Source organism: Ranitomeya imitator, unplaced genomic scaffold, assembly GCF_032444005.1.
Source record: "Ranitomeya imitator isolate aRanImi1 unplaced genomic scaffold, aRanImi1.pri SCAFFOLD_24, whole genome shotgun sequence".
In the NCBI taxonomy this organism is placed as follows: domain Eukaryota; kingdom Metazoa; phylum Chordata; class Amphibia; order Anura; family Dendrobatidae; genus Ranitomeya; species Ranitomeya imitator.
In genome coordinates this window covers 546,594-559,291 of record NW_027194605.1, presented here as the reverse complement: position 1 = coordinate 559,291, position 12,698 = coordinate 546,594, and the positions used below count along the sequence as shown (strand labels likewise).

General features: G+C 41.4%; 40 non-coding genes across 40 annotated transcripts; all 40 read right to left on the bottom strand.

Annotated features, from left to right (window-relative positions):
- Positions 1-241: 241 nt before the first annotated feature.
- TRNAV-UAC (transfer RNA valine (anticodon UAC)) lies at positions 242-314 on the bottom strand. Its single transcript has one exon. It is a non-coding gene; the product is annotated as a tRNA-Val (tRNA).
- A 225-nt stretch (positions 315-539) lies between these two features.
- TRNAV-CAC (transfer RNA valine (anticodon CAC)) lies at positions 540-612 on the bottom strand. The gene has a single exon. It is a non-coding gene; the product is annotated as a tRNA-Val (tRNA).
- An 86-nt stretch (positions 613-698) lies between these two features.
- On the bottom strand, positions 699-771 carry TRNAV-AAC (transfer RNA valine (anticodon AAC)). Its single transcript has one exon. It is a non-coding gene; the product is annotated as a tRNA-Val (tRNA).
- Positions 772-1,188: 417 nt separating this feature from the next.
- TRNAV-UAC (transfer RNA valine (anticodon UAC)) lies at positions 1,189-1,261 on the bottom strand. Its single transcript has one exon. It is a non-coding gene; the product is annotated as a tRNA-Val (tRNA).
- A 225-nt stretch (positions 1,262-1,486) lies between these two features.
- On the bottom strand, positions 1,487-1,559 carry TRNAV-CAC (transfer RNA valine (anticodon CAC)). The gene has a single exon. It is a non-coding gene; the product is annotated as a tRNA-Val (tRNA).
- Positions 1,560-1,645: 86 nt separating this feature from the next.
- TRNAV-AAC (transfer RNA valine (anticodon AAC)) lies at positions 1,646-1,718 on the bottom strand. The gene has a single exon. It is a non-coding gene; the product is annotated as a tRNA-Val (tRNA).
- A 417-nt stretch (positions 1,719-2,135) lies between these two features.
- Positions 2,136-2,208, bottom strand: TRNAV-UAC (transfer RNA valine (anticodon UAC)). Its single transcript has one exon. It is a non-coding gene; the product is annotated as a tRNA-Val (tRNA).
- A 225-nt stretch (positions 2,209-2,433) lies between these two features.
- On the bottom strand, positions 2,434-2,506 carry TRNAV-CAC (transfer RNA valine (anticodon CAC)). The gene has a single exon. It is a non-coding gene; the product is annotated as a tRNA-Val (tRNA).
- An 86-nt stretch (positions 2,507-2,592) lies between these two features.
- Positions 2,593-2,665, bottom strand: TRNAV-AAC (transfer RNA valine (anticodon AAC)). Its single transcript has one exon. It is a non-coding gene; the product is annotated as a tRNA-Val (tRNA).
- Positions 2,666-3,082: 417 nt separating this feature from the next.
- TRNAV-UAC (transfer RNA valine (anticodon UAC)) lies at positions 3,083-3,155 on the bottom strand. The gene has a single exon. It is a non-coding gene; the product is annotated as a tRNA-Val (tRNA).
- Positions 3,156-3,380: 225 nt separating this feature from the next.
- On the bottom strand, positions 3,381-3,453 carry TRNAV-CAC (transfer RNA valine (anticodon CAC)). The gene has a single exon. It is a non-coding gene; the product is annotated as a tRNA-Val (tRNA).
- An 86-nt stretch (positions 3,454-3,539) lies between these two features.
- On the bottom strand, positions 3,540-3,612 carry TRNAV-AAC (transfer RNA valine (anticodon AAC)). Its single transcript has one exon. It is a non-coding gene; the product is annotated as a tRNA-Val (tRNA).
- Positions 3,613-4,029: 417 nt separating this feature from the next.
- TRNAV-UAC (transfer RNA valine (anticodon UAC)) lies at positions 4,030-4,102 on the bottom strand. The gene has a single exon. It is a non-coding gene; the product is annotated as a tRNA-Val (tRNA).
- Positions 4,103-4,327: 225 nt separating this feature from the next.
- Positions 4,328-4,400, bottom strand: TRNAV-CAC (transfer RNA valine (anticodon CAC)). Its single transcript has one exon. It is a non-coding gene; the product is annotated as a tRNA-Val (tRNA).
- Positions 4,401-4,486: 86 nt separating this feature from the next.
- On the bottom strand, positions 4,487-4,559 carry TRNAV-AAC (transfer RNA valine (anticodon AAC)). Its single transcript has one exon. It is a non-coding gene; the product is annotated as a tRNA-Val (tRNA).
- Positions 4,560-4,975: 416 nt separating this feature from the next.
- TRNAV-UAC (transfer RNA valine (anticodon UAC)) lies at positions 4,976-5,048 on the bottom strand. The gene has a single exon. It is a non-coding gene; the product is annotated as a tRNA-Val (tRNA).
- A 225-nt stretch (positions 5,049-5,273) lies between these two features.
- TRNAV-CAC (transfer RNA valine (anticodon CAC)) lies at positions 5,274-5,346 on the bottom strand. Its single transcript has one exon. It is a non-coding gene; the product is annotated as a tRNA-Val (tRNA).
- Positions 5,347-5,432: 86 nt separating this feature from the next.
- On the bottom strand, positions 5,433-5,505 carry TRNAV-AAC (transfer RNA valine (anticodon AAC)). The gene has a single exon. It is a non-coding gene; the product is annotated as a tRNA-Val (tRNA).
- Positions 5,506-5,922: 417 nt separating this feature from the next.
- Positions 5,923-5,995, bottom strand: TRNAV-UAC (transfer RNA valine (anticodon UAC)). Its single transcript has one exon. It is a non-coding gene; the product is annotated as a tRNA-Val (tRNA).
- Positions 5,996-6,220: 225 nt separating this feature from the next.
- Positions 6,221-6,293, bottom strand: TRNAV-CAC (transfer RNA valine (anticodon CAC)). Its single transcript has one exon. It is a non-coding gene; the product is annotated as a tRNA-Val (tRNA).
- An 86-nt stretch (positions 6,294-6,379) lies between these two features.
- TRNAV-AAC (transfer RNA valine (anticodon AAC)) lies at positions 6,380-6,452 on the bottom strand. The gene has a single exon. It is a non-coding gene; the product is annotated as a tRNA-Val (tRNA).
- A 416-nt stretch (positions 6,453-6,868) lies between these two features.
- TRNAV-UAC (transfer RNA valine (anticodon UAC)) lies at positions 6,869-6,941 on the bottom strand. The gene has a single exon. It is a non-coding gene; the product is annotated as a tRNA-Val (tRNA).
- A 225-nt stretch (positions 6,942-7,166) lies between these two features.
- On the bottom strand, positions 7,167-7,239 carry TRNAV-CAC (transfer RNA valine (anticodon CAC)). The gene has a single exon. It is a non-coding gene; the product is annotated as a tRNA-Val (tRNA).
- Positions 7,240-7,325: 86 nt separating this feature from the next.
- TRNAV-AAC (transfer RNA valine (anticodon AAC)) lies at positions 7,326-7,398 on the bottom strand. The gene has a single exon. It is a non-coding gene; the product is annotated as a tRNA-Val (tRNA).
- Positions 7,399-7,815: 417 nt separating this feature from the next.
- On the bottom strand, positions 7,816-7,888 carry TRNAV-UAC (transfer RNA valine (anticodon UAC)). Its single transcript has one exon. It is a non-coding gene; the product is annotated as a tRNA-Val (tRNA).
- A 225-nt stretch (positions 7,889-8,113) lies between these two features.
- On the bottom strand, positions 8,114-8,186 carry TRNAV-CAC (transfer RNA valine (anticodon CAC)). Its single transcript has one exon. It is a non-coding gene; the product is annotated as a tRNA-Val (tRNA).
- An 86-nt stretch (positions 8,187-8,272) lies between these two features.
- Positions 8,273-8,345, bottom strand: TRNAV-AAC (transfer RNA valine (anticodon AAC)). Its single transcript has one exon. It is a non-coding gene; the product is annotated as a tRNA-Val (tRNA).
- Positions 8,346-8,762: 417 nt separating this feature from the next.
- TRNAV-UAC (transfer RNA valine (anticodon UAC)) lies at positions 8,763-8,835 on the bottom strand. Its single transcript has one exon. It is a non-coding gene; the product is annotated as a tRNA-Val (tRNA).
- A 225-nt stretch (positions 8,836-9,060) lies between these two features.
- On the bottom strand, positions 9,061-9,133 carry TRNAV-CAC (transfer RNA valine (anticodon CAC)). The gene has a single exon. It is a non-coding gene; the product is annotated as a tRNA-Val (tRNA).
- Positions 9,134-9,219: 86 nt separating this feature from the next.
- Positions 9,220-9,292, bottom strand: TRNAV-AAC (transfer RNA valine (anticodon AAC)). Its single transcript has one exon. It is a non-coding gene; the product is annotated as a tRNA-Val (tRNA).
- A 417-nt stretch (positions 9,293-9,709) lies between these two features.
- On the bottom strand, positions 9,710-9,782 carry TRNAV-UAC (transfer RNA valine (anticodon UAC)). Its single transcript has one exon. It is a non-coding gene; the product is annotated as a tRNA-Val (tRNA).
- Positions 9,783-10,007: 225 nt separating this feature from the next.
- Positions 10,008-10,080, bottom strand: TRNAV-CAC (transfer RNA valine (anticodon CAC)). Its single transcript has one exon. It is a non-coding gene; the product is annotated as a tRNA-Val (tRNA).
- An 86-nt stretch (positions 10,081-10,166) lies between these two features.
- On the bottom strand, positions 10,167-10,239 carry TRNAV-AAC (transfer RNA valine (anticodon AAC)). Its single transcript has one exon. It is a non-coding gene; the product is annotated as a tRNA-Val (tRNA).
- Positions 10,240-10,655: 416 nt separating this feature from the next.
- TRNAV-UAC (transfer RNA valine (anticodon UAC)) lies at positions 10,656-10,728 on the bottom strand. The gene has a single exon. It is a non-coding gene; the product is annotated as a tRNA-Val (tRNA).
- A 225-nt stretch (positions 10,729-10,953) lies between these two features.
- On the bottom strand, positions 10,954-11,026 carry TRNAV-CAC (transfer RNA valine (anticodon CAC)). Its single transcript has one exon. It is a non-coding gene; the product is annotated as a tRNA-Val (tRNA).
- Positions 11,027-11,112: 86 nt separating this feature from the next.
- On the bottom strand, positions 11,113-11,185 carry TRNAV-AAC (transfer RNA valine (anticodon AAC)). Its single transcript has one exon. It is a non-coding gene; the product is annotated as a tRNA-Val (tRNA).
- A 416-nt stretch (positions 11,186-11,601) lies between these two features.
- TRNAV-UAC (transfer RNA valine (anticodon UAC)) lies at positions 11,602-11,674 on the bottom strand. The gene has a single exon. It is a non-coding gene; the product is annotated as a tRNA-Val (tRNA).
- Positions 11,675-11,893: 219 nt separating this feature from the next.
- On the bottom strand, positions 11,894-11,966 carry TRNAV-CAC (transfer RNA valine (anticodon CAC)). The gene has a single exon. It is a non-coding gene; the product is annotated as a tRNA-Val (tRNA).
- Positions 11,967-12,052: 86 nt separating this feature from the next.
- Positions 12,053-12,125, bottom strand: TRNAV-AAC (transfer RNA valine (anticodon AAC)). Its single transcript has one exon. It is a non-coding gene; the product is annotated as a tRNA-Val (tRNA).
- Positions 12,126-12,541: 416 nt separating this feature from the next.
- TRNAV-UAC (transfer RNA valine (anticodon UAC)) lies at positions 12,542-12,614 on the bottom strand. Its single transcript has one exon. It is a non-coding gene; the product is annotated as a tRNA-Val (tRNA).
- Positions 12,615-12,698: the final 84 nt, after the last annotated feature.

The window sequence follows — 12,698 nt, the reverse complement described above, 5'->3', positions numbered from 1 at the left end:
TTTTGCAAAAAAAAAATCTCATGCCTTTGTCCAAAAGCCAAAAAGAAAGAGAAAAAGCAAGTAGATGCCTGCTTTCGCACCTTGATCCTATCAGGTGTTACTTGAACTAGAAAAACGTATACAATGTCAAAAACACACACTCTTGACAAAAGCAGACGCATGTAGAAATCATCAAAGGGGTAAAAATGATGCTGATTACATCAACAATATACACTTGTGATCAAAATAAAGAGAAACCGCATGCTTCTGCCCGGGATCGAACCGGAGACCTTTCGCGTGTAAAGCGAACGTGATAACCACTACACTACAGAAACTAGATAACAGACGTTACTGGGCTCACGACAAGCAATCGAGATCAAGAACTGAAAGTCAATAGCTTTGTCAGCAAAGCATTATGGCATGTTTCTGCCCAGTTTTGAACTGGGGACCTTTCGCGTGTTAGGCGAATGTGATAACCACTACACTACAGAAACGGAACGAAAAAGGTTACTGTGGTCATGGCAAGGAATAAAGATCAAGGATTGAAAGTCAAAATGCATTGTTTCTGCCCAGTTTCGAACTGGGGACCTTTCGCGTGTGAGGCGAACGTGATAACCACTACACTACAGAAACTAGATGAAAGACGTTACTGGGCTCACGACAAGCAATCGAGATCAAGAACTGAAAGTCAATAGCTTTGTCAGCAAAGCATAATGGCGTGTTTCTGCCCAGTTTTGAACTGGGGACCTTTCGCGTGTTAGGCGAACGTGATAACCACTACACTACAGAAACTCCGTGCTAAGCTCAAACTGTTCAAACACACCGAAATGAAATTGAAAAAAAATGATCCAGCCAAACTCAACAGGTCTTCCTCTATGTCTGAACACAGGACAAAGTGCACTTTTCAACCAAGGAACCTTTCATTTGTCAGACTACTGAAAAAAAGAAAAAACATGGAAACAAAACCATTTTGCAAAAAAAAAATCTCATGCCTTTGTCCAAAAGCCAAAAAGAAAGAGAAAAAGCAAGTAGATGCCTGCTTTCGCACCTTGATCCTATCAGGTGTTACTTGAACTAGAAAAACGTATACAATGTCAAAAACACACACTCTTGACAAAAGCAGACGCATGTAGAAATCATCAAAGGGGTAAAAATGATGCTGATTACATCAACAATATACACTTGTGATCAAAATAAAGAGAAACCGCATGCTTCTGCCCGGGATCGAACCGGAGACCTTTCGCGTGTAAAGCGAACGTGATAACCACTACACTACAGAAACTAGATAACAGACGTTACTGGGCTCACGACAAGCAATCGAGATCAAGAACTGAAAGTCAATAGCTTTGTCAGCAAAGCATTATGGCATGTTTCTGCCCAGTTTTGAACTGGGGACCTTTCGCGTGTTAGGCGAATGTGATAACCACTACACTGCAGAAACGGAACGAAAAAGGTTACTGTGGTCATGGCAAGGAATAAAGATCAAGGATTGAAAGTCAAAATGCATTGTTTCTGCCCAGTTTCGAACTGGGGACCTTTCGCGTGTGAGGCGAACGTGATAACCACTACACTACAGAAACTAGATGAAAGACGTTACTGGGCTCACGACAAGCAATCGAGATCAAGAACTGAAAGTCAATAGCTTTGTCAGCAAAGCATAATGGCGTGTTTCTGCCCAGTTTTGAACTGGGGACCTTTCGCGTGTTAGGCGAACGTGATAACCACTACACTACAGAAACTCCGTGCTAAGCTCAAACTGTTCAAACACACCGAAATGAAATTGAAAAAAAATGATCCAGCCAAACTCAACAGGTCTTCCTCTATGTCTGAACACAGGACAAAGTGCACTTTTCAACCAAGGAACCTTTCATTTGTCAGACTACTGAAAAAAAGAAAAAACATGGAAACAAAACCATTTTGCAAAAAAAAAATCTCATGCCTTTGTCCAAAAGCCAAAAAGAAAGAGAAAAAGCAAGTAGATGCCTGCTTTCGCACCTTGATCCTATCAGGTGTTACTTGAACTAGAAAAACGTATACAATGTCAAAAACACACACTCTTGACAAAAGCAGACGCATGTAGAAATCATCAAAGGGGTAAAAATGATGCTGATTACATCAACAATATACACTTGTGATCAAAATAAAGAGAAACCGCATGCTTCTGCCCGGGATCGAACCGGAGACCTTTCGCGTGTAAAGCGAACGTGATAACCACTACACTACAGAAACTAGATAACAGACGTTATTGGGCTTACGACAAGCAATCGAGATCAAGAACTGAAAGTCAATAGCTTTGTCAGCAAAGCATTATGGCATGTTTCTGCCCAGTTTTGAACTGGGGACCTTTCGCGTGTTAGGCGAATGTGATAACCACTACACTGCAGAAACGGAACGAAAAGGGTTACTGTGGTCATGGCAAGGAATAAAGATCAAGGATTGAAAGTCAAAATGCATTGTTTCTGCCCAGTTTCGAACTGGGGACCTTTCGCGTGTGAGGCGAACGTGATAACCACTACACTACAGAAACTAGATGAAAGACGTTACTGGGCTCACGACAAGCAATCGAGATCAAGAACTGAAAGTCAATAGCTTTGTCAGCAAAGCATAATGGCGTGTTTCTGCCCAGTTTTGAACTGGGGACCTTTCGCGTGTTAGGCGAACGTGATAACCACTACACTACAGAAACTCCGTGCTAAGCTCAAACTGTTCAAACACACCGAAATGAAATTGAAAAAAAATGATCCAGCCAAACTCAACAGGTCTTCCTCTATGTCTGAACACAGGACAAAGTGCACTTTTCAACCAAGGAACCTTTCATTTGTCAGACTACTGAAAAAAAGAAAAAACATGGAAACAAAACCATTTTGCAAAAAAAAAATCTCATGCCTTTGTCCAAAAGCCAAAAAGAAAGAGAAAAAGCAAGTAGATGCCTGCTTTCGCACCTTGATCCTATCAGGTGTTACTTGAACTAGAAAAACGTATACAATGTCAAAAACACACACTCTTGACAAAAGCAGACGCATGTAGAAATCATCAAAGGGGTAAAAATGATGCTGATTACATCAACAATATACACTTGTGATCAAAATAAAGAGAAACCGCATGCTTCTGCCCGGGATCGAACCGGAGACCTTTCGCGTGTAAAGCGAACGTGATAACCACTACACTACAGAAACTAGATAACAGACGTTACTGGGCTCACGACAAGCAATCGAGATCAAGAACTGAAAGTCAATAGCTTTGTCAGCAAAGCATTATGGCATGTTTCTGCCCAGTTTTGAACTGGGGACCTTTCGCGTGTTAGGCGAATGTGATAACCACTACACTACAGAAACGGAACGAAAAAGGTTACTGTGGTCATGGCAAGGAATAAAGATCAAGGATTGAAAGTCAAAATGCATTGTTTCTGCCCAGTTTCGAACTGGGGACCTTTCGCGTGTGAGGCGAACGTGATAACCACTACACTACAGAAACTAGATGAAAGACGTTACTGGGCTCACGACAAGCAATCGAGATCAAGAACTGAAAGTCAATAGCTTTGTCAGCAAAGCATAATGGCGTGTTTCTGCCCAGTTTTGAACTGGGGACCTTTCGCGTGTTAGGCGAACGTGATAACCACTACACTACAGAAACTCCGTGCTAAGCTCAAACTGTTCAAACACACCGAAATGAAATTGAAAAAAAATGATCCAGCCAAACTCAACAGGTCTTCCTCTATGTCTGAACACAGGACAAAGTGCACTTTTCAACCAAGGAACCTTTCATTTGTCAGACTACTGAAAAAAAGAAAAAACATGGAAACAAAACCATTTTGCAAAAAAAAAATCTCATGCCTTTGTCCAAAAGCCAAAAAGAAAGAGAAAAAGCAAGTAGATGCCTGCTTTCGCACCTTGATCCTATCAGGTGTTACTTGAACTAGAAAAACGTATACAATGTCAAAAACACACACTCTTGACAAAAGCAGACGCATGTAGAAATCATCAAAGGGGTAAAAATGATGCTGATTACATCAACAATATACACTTGTGATCAAAATAAAGAGAAACCGCATGCTTCTGCCCGGGATCGAACCGGAGACCTTTCGCGTGTAAAGCGAACGTGATAACCACTACACTACAGAAACTAGATAACAGACGTTACTGGGCTCACGACAAGCAATCGAGATCAAGAACTGAAAGTCAATAGCTTTGTCAGCAAAGCATTATGGCATGTTTCTGCCCAGTTTTGAACTGGGGACCTTTCGCGTGTTAGGCGAATGTGATAACCACTACACTACAGAAACGGAACGAAAAAGGTTACTGTGGTCATGGCAAGGAATAAAGATCAAGGATTGAAAGTCAAAATGCATTGTTTCTGCCCAGTTTCGAACTGGGGACCTTTCGCGTGTGAGGCGAACGTGATAACCACTACACTACAGAAACTAGATGAAAGACGTTACTGGGCTCACGACAAGCAATCGAGATCAAGAACTGAAAGTCAATAGCTTTGTCAGCAAAGCATAATGGCGTGTTTCTGCCCAGTTTTGAACTGGGGACCTTTCGCGTGTTAGGCGAACGTGATAACCACTACACTACAGAAACTCCGTGCTAAGCTCAAACTGTTCAAACACACCGAAATGAAATTGAAAAAAAATGATCCAGCCAAACTCAACAGGTCTTCCTCTATGTCTGAACACAGGACAAAGTGCACTTTTCAACCAAGGAACCTTTCATTTGTCAGACTACTGAAAAAAAGAAAAAACATGGAAACAAAACCATTTTGCAAAAAAAAATCTCATGCCTTTGTCCAAAAGCCAAAAAGAAAGAGAAAAAGCAAGTAGATGCCTGCTTTCGCACCTTGATCCTATCAGGTGTTACTTGAACTAGAAAAACGTATACAATGTCAAAAACACACACTCTTGACAAAAGCAGACGCATGTAGAAATCATCAAAGGGGTAAAAATGATGCTGATTACATCAACAATATACACTTGTGATCAAAATAAAGAGAAACCGCATGCTTCTGCCCGGGATCGAACCGGAGACCTTTCGCGTGTAAAGCGAACGTGATAACCACTACACTACAGAAACTAGATAACAGACGTTACTGGGCTCACGACAAGCAATCGAGATCAAGAACTGAAAGTCAATAGCTTTGTCAGCAAAGCATTATGGCATGTTTCTGCCCAGTTTTGAACTGGGGACCTTTCGCGTGTTAGGCGAATGTGATAACCACTACACTACAGAAATGGAACGAAAAAGGTTACTGTGGTCATGGCAAGGAATAAAGATCAAGGATTGAAAGTCAAAATGCATTGTTTCTGCCCAGTTTCGAACTGGGGACCTTTCGCGTGTGAGGCGAACGTGATAACCACTACACTACAGAAACTAGATGAAAAACGTTACTGGGCTCACGACAAGCAATCGAGATCAAGAACTGAAAGTCAATAGCTTTGTCAGCAAAGCATAATGGCGTGTTTCTGCCCAGTTTTGAACTGGGGACCTTTCGCGTGTTAGGCGAACGTGATAACCACTACACTACAGAAACTCCGTGCTAAGCTCAAACTGTTCAAACACACCGAAATGAAATTGAAAAAAAATGATCCAGCCAAACTCAACAGGTCTTCCTCTATGTCTGAACACAGGACAAAGTGCACTTTTCAACCAAGGAACCTTTCATTTGTCAGACTACTGAAAAAAAGAAAAAACATGGAAACAAAACCATTTTGCAAAAAAAAAATCTCATGCCTTTGTCCAAAAGCCAAAAAGAAAGAGAAAAAGCAAGTAGATGCCTGCTTTCGCACCTTGATCCTATCAGGTGTTACTTGAACTAGAAAAACGTATACAATGTCAAAAACACACACTCTTGACAAAAGCAGACGCATGTAGAAATCATCAAAGGGGTAAAAATGATGCTGATTACATCAACAATATACACTTGTGATCAAAATAAAGAGAAACCGCATGCTTCTGCCCGGGATCGAACCGGAGACCTTTCGCGTGTAAAGCGAACGTGATAACCACTACACTACAGAAACTAGATAACAGACGTTACTGGGCTCACGACAAGCAATCGAGATCAAGAACTGAAAGTCAATAGCTTTGTCAGCAAAGCATTATGGCATGTTTCTGCCCAGTTTTGAACTGGGGACCTTTCGCGTATTAGGCGAATGTGATAACCACTACACTACAGAAACGGAACGAAAAAGGTTACTGTGGTCATGGCAAGGAATAAAGATCAAGGATTGAAAGTCAAAATGCATTGTTTCTGCCCAGTTTCGAACTGGGGACCTTTCGCGTGTGAGGCGAACGTGATAACCACTACACTACAGAAACTAGATGAAAGACGTTACTGGGCTCACGACAAGCAATCGAGATCAAGAACTGAAAGTCAATAGCTTTGTCAGCAAAGCATAATGGCGTGTTTCTGCCCAGTTTTGAACTGGGGACCTTTCGCGTGTTAGGCGAACGTGATAACCACTACACTACAGAAACTCCGTGCTAAGCTCAAACTGTTCAAACACACCGAAATGAAATTGAAAAAAAATGATCCAGCCAAACTCAACAGGTCTTCCTCTATGTCTGAACACAGGACAAAGTGCACTTTTCAACCAAGGAACCTTTCATTTGTCAGACTACTGAAAAAAAGAAAAAACATGGAAACAAAACCATTTTGCAAAAAAAAATCTCATGCCTTTGTCCAAAAGCCAAAAAGAAAGAGAAAAAGCAAGTAGATGCCTGCTTTCGCACCTTGATCCTATCAGGTGTTACTTGAACTAGAAAAACGTATACAATGTCAAAAACACACACTCTTGACAAAAGCAGACGCATGTAGAAATCATCAAAGGGGTAAAAATGATGCTGATTACATCAACAATATACACTTGTGATCAAAATAAAGAGAAACCGCATGCTTCTGCCCGGGATCGAACCGGAGACCTTTCGCGTGTAAAGCGAACGTGATAACCACTACACTACAGAAACTAGATAACAGACGTTACTGGGCTCACGACAAGCAATCGAGATCAAGAACTGAAAGTCAATAGCTTTGTCAGCAAAGCATTATGGCATGTTTCTGCCCAGTTTTGAACTGGGGACCTTTCGCGTGTTAGGCGAATGTGATAACCACTACACTACAGAAATGGAACGAAAAAGGTTACTGTGGTCATGGCAAGGAATAAAGATCAAGGATTGAAAGTCAAAATGCATTGTTTCTGCCCAGTTTCGAACTGGGGACCTTTCGCGTGTGAGGCGAACGTGATAACCACTACACTACAGAAACTAGATGAAAAACGTTACTGGGCTCACGACAAGCAATCGAGATCAAGAACTGAAAGTCAATAGCTTTGTCAGCAAAGCATAATGGCGTGTTTCTGCCCAGTTTTGAACTGGGGACCTTTCGCGTGTTAGGCGAACGTGATAACCACTACACTACAGAAACTCCGTGCTAAGCTCAAACTGTTCAAACACACCGAAATGAAATTGAAAAAAAATGATCCAGCCAAACTCAACAGGTCTTCCTCTATGTCTGAACACAGGACAAAGTGCACTTTTCAACCAAGGAACCTTTCATTTGTCAGACTACTGAAAAAAAGAAAAAACATGGAAACAAAACCATTTTGCAAAAAAAAAATCTCATGCCTTTGTCCAAAAGCCAAAAAGAAAGAGAAAAAGCAAGTAGATGCCTGCTTTCGCACCTTGATCCTATCAGGTGTTACTTGAACTAGAAAAACGTATACAATGTCAAAAACACACACTCTTGACAAAAGCAGACGCATGTAGAAATCATCAAAGGGGTAAAAATGATGCTGATTACATCAACAATATACACTTGTGATCAAAATAAAGAGAAACCGCATGCTTCTGCCCGGGATCGAACCGGAGACCTTTCGCGTGTAAAGCGAACGTGATAACCACTACACTACAGAAACTAGATAACAGACGTTACTGGGCTCACGACAAGCAATCGAGATCAAGAACTGAAAGTCAATAGCTTTGTCAGCAAAGCATTATGGCATGTTTCTGCCCAGTTTTGAACTGGGGACCTTTCGCGTATTAGGCGAATGTGATAACCACTACACTACAGAAACGGAACGAAAAAGGTTACTGTGGTCATGGCAAGGAATAAAGATCAAGGATTGAAAGTCAAAATGCATTGTTTCTGCCCAGTTTCGAACTGGGGACCTTTCGCGTGTGAGGCGAACGTGATAACCACTACACTACAGAAACTAGATGAAAGACGTTACTGGGCTCACGACAAGCAATCGAGATCAAGAACTGAAAGTCAATAGCTTTGTCAGCAAAGCATAATGGCGTGTTTCTGCCCAGTTTTGAACTGGGGACCTTTCGCGTGTTAGGCGAACGTGATAACCACTACACTACAGAAACTCCGTGCTAAGCTCAAACTGTTCAAACACACCGAAATGAAATTGAAAAAAAATGATCCAGCCAAACTCAACAGGTCTTCCTCTATGTCTGAACACAGGACAAAGTGCACTTTTCAACCAAGGAACCTTTCATTTGTCAGACTACTGAAAAAAAGAAAAAACATGGAAACAAAACCATTTTGCAAAAAAAAAATCTCATGCCTTTGTCCAAAAGCCAAAAAGAAAGAGAAAAAGCAAGTAGATGCCTGCTTTCGCACCTTGATCCTATCAGGTGTTACTTGAACTAGAAAAACGTATACAATGTCAAAAACACACACTCTTGACAAAAGCAGACGCATGTAGAAATCATCAAAGGGGTAAAAATGATGCTGATTACATCAACAATATACACTTGTGATCAAAATAAAGAGAAACCGCATGCTTCTGCCCGGGATCGAACCGGAGACCTTTCGCGTGTAAAGCGAACGTGATAACCACTACACTACAGAAACTAGATAACAGACGTTACTGGGCTCACGACAAGCAATCGAGATCAAGAACTGAAAGTCAATAGCTTTGTCAGCAAAGCATTATGGCATGTTTCTGCCCAGTTTTGAACTGGGGACCTTTCGCGTATTAGGCGAATGTGATAACCACTACACTACAGAAACGGAACGAAAAAGGTTACTGTGGTCATGGCAAGGAATAAAGATCAAGGATTGAAAGTCAAAATGCATTGTTTCTGCCCAGTTTCGAACTGGGGACCTTTCGCGTGTGAGGCGAACGTGATAACCACTACACTACAGAAACTAGATGAAAGACGTTACTGGGCTCACGACAAGCAATCGAGATCAAGAACTGAAAGTCAATAGCTTTGTCAGCAAAGCATAATGGCGTGTTTCTGCCCAGTTTTGAACTGGGGACCTTTCGCGTGTTAGGCGAACGTGATAACCACTACACTACAGAAACTCCGTGCTAAGCTCAAACTGTTCAAACACACCGAAATGAAATTGAAAAAAAATGATCCAGCCAAACTCAACAGGTCTTCCTCTATATCTGAACACAGGACAAAGTGCACTTTTCAACCAAGGAACCTTTCATTTGTCAGACTACTGAAAAAAAGAAAAAACATGGAAACAAAACCATTTTGCAAAAAAAAAATCTCATGCCTTTGTCCAAAAGCCAAAAAGAAAGAGAAAAAGCAAGTAGATGCCTGCTTTCGCACCTTGATCCTATCAGGTGTTACTTGAACTAGAAAAACGTATACAATGTCAAAAACACACACTCTTGACAAAAGCAGACGCATGTAGAAATCATCAAAGGGGTAAAAATGATGCTGATTACATCAACAATATACACTTGTGATCGAAATAAAGAGAAACCGCATGCTTCTGCCCGGGATCGAACCGGAGACCTTTCGCGTGTAAAGCGAACGTGATAACCACTACACTACAGAAACTAGATAACAGACGTTACTGGGCTCACGACAAGCAATCGAGATCAAGAACTGAAAGTCAATAGCTTTGTCAGCAAAGCATTATGGCATGTTTCTGCCCAGTTTTGAACTGGGGACCTTTCGCGTGTTAGGCGAATGTGATAACCACTACACTACAGAAACGGAACGAAAAAGGTTACTGTGGTCATGGCAAGGAATAAAGATCAAGGATTGAAAGTCAAAATGCATTGTTTCTGCCCAGTTTCGAACTGGGGACCTTTCGCGTGTGAGGCGAACGTGATAACCACTACACTACAGAAACTAGATGAAAGACGTTACTGGGCTCACGACAAGCAATCGAGATCAAGAACTGAAAGTCAATAGCTTTGTCAGCAAAGCATAATGGCGTGTTTCTGCCCAGTTTTGAACTGGGGACCTTTCGCGTGTTAGGCGAACGTGATAACCACTACACTACAGAAACTCCGTGCTAAGCTCAAACTGTTCAAACACACCGAAATGAAATTGAAAAAAAATGATCCAGCCAAACTCAACAGGTCTTCCTCTATGTCTGAACACAGGACAAAGTGCACTTTTCAACCAAGGAACCTTTCATTTGTCAGACTACTGAAAAAAAGAAAAAACATGGAAACAAAACCATTTTGCAAAAAAAAATCTCATGCCTTTGTCCAAAAGCCAAAAAGAAAGAGAAAAAGCAAGTAGATGCCTGCTTTCGCACCTTGATCCTATCAGGTGTTACTTGAACTAGAAAAACGTATACAATGTCAAAAACACACACTCTTGACAAAAGCAGACGCATGTAGAAATCATCAAAGGGGTAAAAATGATGCTGATTACATCAACAATATACACTTGTGATCAAAATAAAGAGAAACCGCATGCTTCTGCCCGGGATCGAACCGGAGACCTTTCGCGTGTAAAGCGAACGTGATAACCACTACACTACAGAAACTAGATAACAGACGTTACTGGGCTCACGACAAGCAATCGAGATCAAGAACTGAAAGTCAATAGCTTTGTCAGCAAAGCATTATGGCATGTTTCTGCCCAGTTTTGAACTGGGGACCTTTCGCGTGTTAGGCGAATGTGATAACCACTACACTACAGAAACGGAACGAAAAAGGTTACTGTGGTCATGGCAAGGAATAAAGATCAAGGATTGAAAGTCAAAATGCATTGTTTCTGCCCAGTTTCGAACTGGGGACCTTTCGCGTGTGAGGCGAACGTGATAACCACTACACTACAGAAACTAGATGAAAGACGTTACTGGGCTCACGACAAGCAATCGAGATCAAGAACTGAAAGTCAATAGCTTTGTCAGCAAAGCATAATGGCGTGTTTCTGCCCAGTTTTGAACTGGGGACCTTTCGCGTGTTAGGCGAACGTGATAACCACTACACTACAGAAACTCCGTGCTAAGCTCAAACTGTTCAAACACACCAAAATGAAATTGAAAAAAAATGATCCAGCCAAACTCAACAGGTCTTCCTCTATGTCTGAACACAGGACAAAGTGCACTTTTCAACCAAGGAACCTTTCATTTGTCAGACTACTGAAAAAAAGAAAAAACATGGAAACAAAACCATTTTGCAAAAAAAAATCTCATGCCTTTGTCCAAAAGCCAAAAAGAAAGAGAAAAAGCAAGTAGATGCCTGCTTTCGCACCTTGATCCTATCAGGTGTTACTTGAACTAGAAAAACGTATACAATGTCAAAAACACACACTCTTGACAAAAGCAGACGCATGTAGAAATCATCAAAGGGGTAAAAATGATGCTGATTACATCAACAATATACACTTGTGATCAAAATAAAGAGAAACCGCATGCTTCTGCCCGGGATCGAACCGGAGACCTTTCGCGTGTAAAGCGAACGTGATAACCACTACACTACAGAAACTAGATAACAGACGTTACTGGGCTCACGACAAGCAATCGAGATCAAGAACTGAAAGTCAATAGCTTTGTCAGCAAAGCATTATGGCATGTTTCTGCCCAGTTTTGAACTGGGGACCTTTCGCGTGTTAGGCGAATGTGATAACCACTACACTACAGAAACAAAAAGGTTACTGTGGTCATGGCAAGGAATAAAGATCAAGGATTGAAAGTCAAAATGCATTGTTTCTGCCCAGTTTCGAACTGGGGACCTTTCGCGTGTGAGGCGAACGTGATAACCACTACACTACAGAAACTAGATGAAAGACGTTACTGGGCTCACGACAAGCAATCGAGATCAAGAACTGAAAGTCAATAGCTTTGTCAGCAAAGCATAATGGCGTGTTTCTGCCCAGTTTTGAACTGGGGACCTTTCGCGTGTTAGGCGAACGTGATAACCACTACACTACAGAAACTCCGTGCTAAGCTCAAACTGTTCAAACACACCAAAATGAAATTGAAAAAAAATGATCCAGCCAAACTCAACAGGTCTTCCTCTATGTCTGAACACAGGACAAAGTGCACTTTTCAACCAAGGAACCTTTCATTTGTCAGACTACTGAAAAAAAGAAAAAACATGGAAACAAAACCATTTTGCAAAAAAAAATCTCATGCCTTTGTCCAAAAGCCAAAAAGAAAGAGAAAAAGCAAGTAGATGCCTGCTTTCGCACCTTGATCCTATCAGGTGTTACTTGAACTAGAAAAACGTATACAATGTCAAAAACACACACTCTTGACAAAAGCAGACGCATGTAGAAATCATCAAAGGGGTAAAAATGATGCTGATTACATCAACAATATACACTTGTGATCAAAATAAAGAGAAACCGCATGCTTCTGCCCGGGATCGAACCGGAGACCTTTCGCGTGTAAAGCGAACGTGATAACCACTACACTACAGAAACTAGATAACAGACGTTACTGGGCTCACGACAAGCAATCGAGATCAAGAACTGAAAGTCAATAGCTTTGTCAGCAAAGCATTATGG